Source organism: Camelus bactrianus, chromosome 17 (assembly GCF_048773025.1).
Source record: "Camelus bactrianus isolate YW-2024 breed Bactrian camel chromosome 17, ASM4877302v1, whole genome shotgun sequence".
Classification (NCBI taxonomy): Eukaryota; Metazoa; Chordata; class Mammalia; order Artiodactyla; family Camelidae; genus Camelus; species Camelus bactrianus.
The window spans coordinates 3549089-3554561 of record NC_133555.1 but is presented as its reverse complement, the minus strand read 5'-3'; positions in this window follow the sequence as shown (position 1 = coordinate 3554561).

The window sequence follows — 5473 nt, the reverse complement described above, 5'->3', positions numbered from 1 at the left end:
GTACAGGATTTGTCCTTCTGTGTTTGGCTTACTTCACTAAGCACAATGAAAAAGGTCCATCCATGTTATAGCATATATCAAATATCTGATATATGATATATCAGATATCAGATATTTTCAGGGCTGAACAATATTCCATTGTGTGGATGAACCACACTTTGTTTATCCATCATCCATTGGTGGACACTTGAGTCGTTCCCACCTTTTGGCTACCGTTCTTAATGCTGCTGTGAACACGAGTGCTGGCCTCATCACTTTTTTCAACCTGCCAGGCACACCCTGCCTTGAGGACTTTGCGCTGGCTGTTCCTTCTTCGTGGTATATTCTTCCCCAAGACACCCACATGGCTCATTCCTAGCTGCCTTCAGGTCTGTCTTCTAACGTTGCATTTTCAGGGAGGCCTGCTCTGAGCACCCAGCTAAATATGGCCACCTGGCCCTCCCTGTCCATTTATTTTTTCTTTTTTTCTATAGCACTTATCACTTTCCAACATACTGTGTAATGTGCTTATTTAGTGTCTGTGTCTCTCTGCTAGAATGTCAGCTCTAGGAGGGCAAGAATCGCTGTCAGTTTGGTTTATCTCAAGCACTATGTGGACAGGTGCTCACACAAAGTTTACTGAATGAACTTAAAATTGTAATCCTAAGTCAATTCTGAGTTACACATTATAAACTGGAGGCACAAGTATAATGTGTGAGATGCGCTACATGCCAAACTCTCCTAAATACCTCAGACACTTAAAGTACTGCGTCTACACAGATTACTTCAATCCTGGGCCGAAACTGGGATTAACTTCTCTACCGGCTGAGCGTGCGCATCTCCAGAGATTTCGGTCAGAGGAAAGCGATCTGAAGTTGCAACCAACTAGTGTGATATGATTTTTTTCTCATGACCTGAGGACCATGCTGACTTATTCTTGTCCACAGCACAGTGAAGGGGATGAGTGGGAGCAGAATTCCATGCCTTCCCCACTCTCCAAGCCCAGGGCTTGAGTCCCGGCACGGGGTACGTCTGTTGGATGGAGGGGGGCCTCTCTCTCACGCACCGAAGATCTCTCTGGGCCGGTGGCAGCCCTGCTTAGTCTAAGGAAATGCCAGCCTGTGACCAGCAAATTGGGTGGCCTTGCCGCTTGAATGCCCCCAAGTCAATTCTGAATTTCCTCCTTTTCAGATCAGCAGAGGCTGCCACTCCCCATCCCCTCCCTCACTGGGTTCAGCGAATGTAGCTACTATTTGATTCCTTTCTGAGTTCCCATCTGCCAGGGCCATGACTCTCAAAAATATTTCCATGAACCAGATTGGGCCCTCACACATCCTCTGGCGGTTTCTGACTCAGCCTGACAGGACTGCCAAGGCATCTGAACACCACCTCCTTCCTTCTCTTTAGTTACCAAACATTTACATAGTCCTTCCTGTGGGCTAGGCACTGTTCCAGCACTTTCCAAATGTGGACCTATTTAATCCTCCAACCTAGGAGGGAGGTACTATCGTGATCCCATTTTGCTGGAGAGGAAACGAAAACTCAGAGAGCCTAAGCGACCCGCCTGGGGTCACACAGCAACAGGGCTGGGACTGAAGCCCGAGTCTGTACTTGGAACCACGACGCTTCCCTCCCTGGAACTTTCTTCCTGTTATTCTTTTCTCCCTCTTTCCCTCTCTATCATCCCCTTCCCTCCCTCTTTCCCTCTCCTCCTTCCCCATTCTCTGCTTCCTTCCTTCCTGACCCTGAGCGGCCGCCAGCTGCTTCCCCTGGACACCACCCAGCCTGGCTCATCCTCTGTGGATTCCGCAGACCAAGCCTCCCTCCCGCCGCCCCGCCTGTCCTTCGTCACGACTCGCGTTTCCCTGTGCCAGCAGACGGGTGCCAACCTCTGTCCCCAACCTCAGTGCAGGTGGCAGCAGCCTGGGAACTGGGGCTGGGCCAGGCCGGGGAGTCGGGGAGGAACCGGGGCTCGGGGGAGCCGCGTGACGGGCTGCAAACGCGCCCCTGACGACAGTCCCCACAGCATGCCTCCCCTTCCCTGCTCAGCGATTTCACTGTGATGCCAAGACATCTCGCGCTGCCGGGGGGGTGGACTTAGATAATAAGGGGCCAGAAAGAGAGAGATCAGAGAGGGAGAGAGGGACGAGGGAGGGAGGGAGGGGGAGAGAGCGCGCGCCCTAAGGCGGAAGGCAAAGGTGAAGACGTCCAGTGTCAGCCATGGGAAGCGGCCCCTCTAGTGTCAGGCAAACACTCAGTTCGTGCAGGAACTTTCCTAAGATGCTCAAAGGATGCAGAGGCATGTTCTTCCCCGTGGCCATGCCTCGGCACATGCTGTTCTCCTGGCCTGGAAGCCCTTCCCTGTCATTTCCACCCGAGGGCTCCGCTCATGCTTGTCGCCTCTGGGAAACTGTCCCTGAATTCTCACAGAGGATGTCATCAGCCTCCCCTTGAATGCTAGAGCGGCTGCCCACGTGTGCACACCTCTCTCTCTCTAACTGGCTTATGAGCATCTGTGTCCCCTGCCAGTGGAGGCCACTTCGAAGACTAAGACCATCTTGCCTTAACCTCCTCACACCTTCTATTTCTATCGCCGGTCCTCGGCTGGGGCCTGGAAAATGCTGAGAGATGCAGAAAGACTCAGAGATCAGGGTATCAGGCCTTCACAGAGGAAGGAGTTGTAGGGTTTGGAAATCTCAAGACAAGATGACTCTGGGTTCAGTACTTACCAGCTGTGTGACCTTGGGCAAGTCACCTACCCTCTCTGTGCCTCAGAGTCCTCACTTACAAAGTGGGAATGATGTTAGTTTGTACCACATAGATTTGTTTGAGAATTGGTTAAGACGTGTAAAGCACATAGAACAGTGACCAGCACATGTGAATCACTCTGTAAATATTAGTCATTATTATTATTATTATTATTATTAAAATGGAAATAGTAAGATAGTTGCCCAAAGGAGTTGACTAATTAAAGCGCTTTTGATAAACTGTAAAGCATACAGGAAGGTCTTTGCCGCCCTTGTTCTTTAAAATATCAATACAATGGAAGTGGCTGATCCCTCATAATTTCCAGAATTAATTCACAAGTTGCGGGCCACATTGCCATTGCTTTTTTGAGTATAGGAAATGGTGACTGTGACACCAGCTTTTGTAAATCATAGAGTGACAGGCAAAATCATGACGGTTTAGTAAAAGGTTCATCACCTGACCCCAGACGTAGTTCTGCCCGGGAGCACGGCTTGTTCTGGGACCCCTTTAGCCCCAGCCATGCAATACAGTGTTTTCACTCCCCAGTCCTGGCTACCAGGACCCAAGGAAGAGGCGAGCGACAGAGGCAGTTCCAGTGAGTCGCTCTGCTTCTGACAGGTTGGCAACTCTCTTGTGTGTGCCAGTACACAAGGCGGGTGGGGCGTCCCTGACCACACCTCCTAACCCTGCAAAGTGAAAAAAAATGTTGCCATCAGGTTGAAAAAATAAAAGAGCTTGCAAGTCTTTGGAACCCATTTAATCTGTATAGATGGGAAAACTGAGGCCAAGGGAGGGGACAGGACCTGTTCAAAGTCACAAAGTAAGATGCAACCAGGGCTAGATCCCAGGTCTCTGGAAACTGAGCTTCTGCCCTTTCACTGGTGATGACCCTCGAAAAGCTCAATGCTCTCCATGCTGGGAGCCTCATGTCCTTAAACAGAAGGTGATGGAGGCCCAGGGCTGGTGGCAGAATCAATGCTCTTGCCCAGAGGCAGAGCCAGTGTTAAGTACACCCCCACACACCCCTTCCACCCCACATAACCTCACTCGGTCTTCACAATCCTATGAGGTGGCAACTATGGTCTTTGTCCTTACATTACAGATTGTGATACTAGGAGTCAAAGTGGTCAAGTAAAACTGCTGGAACATGAATCGCGGTCGACTTCTGACCCCAAAGCTCAGGATCTTTCCATCATGTTCTGGAGCTCCTCTTCTGGGGCCCAGGTCATGGCTAAAGGCCAGCACTTGTGCAGGGCACAAAGCAAATAGCTCCCAAGGACTGGGATGGGGTTTTGTCTCTGTATACCCTGTGGTACCCAGCACAGCGCAGGGCATGGAGTGGGTGCTGATTGAGCATCCTGTCTTTTTTTTTTTTTTTTTTTTTTTTTTTGGTATACTTGACATATAACATTGTATCAGTTTCAGGTGTACAACATAATGATTTGGTATTTGTATATCATGCAGAATGAATAGTTAAGTCTAACGCCAATACATATAGTTACAAACATTTTTTTCTTGTGATGAGAAGTTTTAGGATCTGCTCTCAGCAACTGTCAAATATGCAGTACAATATTACTAACTGTAGTCACCATGCTGTACATTATATCCCAGGACTTATTTATTTTGTAACTGGAAGTTTGTACCTTTTGAATCCTTTCACCCATTCCTCCTGCCCCCTCCCCCCAGCCCCCACCTCTGGCAACCACCAATGTGTTCTCTGTATCTATGAGCTTGTGGGTGTGTGTGTGTGCATGTGGGCGTTTAGATTCCACATATAAGTGAGCTCATGTGGTATCTGTCTTTCTGTTTGACTTATTTCACTTAGTGTAACGCCCTTTAGGTCCATTCACATTATTGCAAGTGGCAAGATTTCATTCTTTTTTAAATATATCACATTGTTTTTATCCATTCATCCACTGATAGACAGGTTGTTTCCCTATCTTTCTTGGCTATTGTAAATAATGCTGCAACAAACACCGGGGTGCAGATACCGTTTTGAGTTAGTGTCTTGTGATCTTCAGATAAATTTGAGTTAGTTTCTTGTGATCTCCAGATAAATTCCCAGAAGTGGAATTGGTGGATCATACAGTATTTTTAATTTTTTTAGGAATCTCCATAACCTTTTCCACAGTGGCTGCACCCCTTTACACGCCCACCAATAGTGCACAAGCGTTCCCTTTCCTTCACATTCTCCCCAACACTTATTTCTTTTTGATAACAGCCATTCTAACGGGTGTGAGGAAGATATCTCATTGGGTTTTGATCCGCGTTTGAAAACGGTGCAGATTTTCTTGACCATGCGCTCCATGCCTGGGGTGGATACTAAGCCCCACCACGTGGTTGTATTGCAGGCCTTTCCACATCCTCCAGGTCTCCTGAATATTCCTCCTGTCTCTAGCTCTCAGGAACTTTAATAGAATCAAATTAATTTAGAACTACAGTTAGGGGCGCGATAGGAAGCATTCAAGACCCCTTGCTGCCTCATTCACTGCGCACCTCGGTCAAGGGCCAAAGAACCACCGGTCTGGATTTTCCCATCTGTACAATGGGGTAGAGGGCAAGCTGCTGGCTTTAACGTCCGGCGCCTCGGACGTCAAAACGTCGCAGAATTACCGAGACTCGCCGCGCCGGTTCTTTCGGCGCCTGCGCAGAAGCCGCCGCGCCTCCGCGCCCGGGGACTCCTTCCGGGCTCCTCGAAGACTCGGCGCTCCTCCGGCGTCTGTCAGCCTGCCCTTCAGATTCGGCG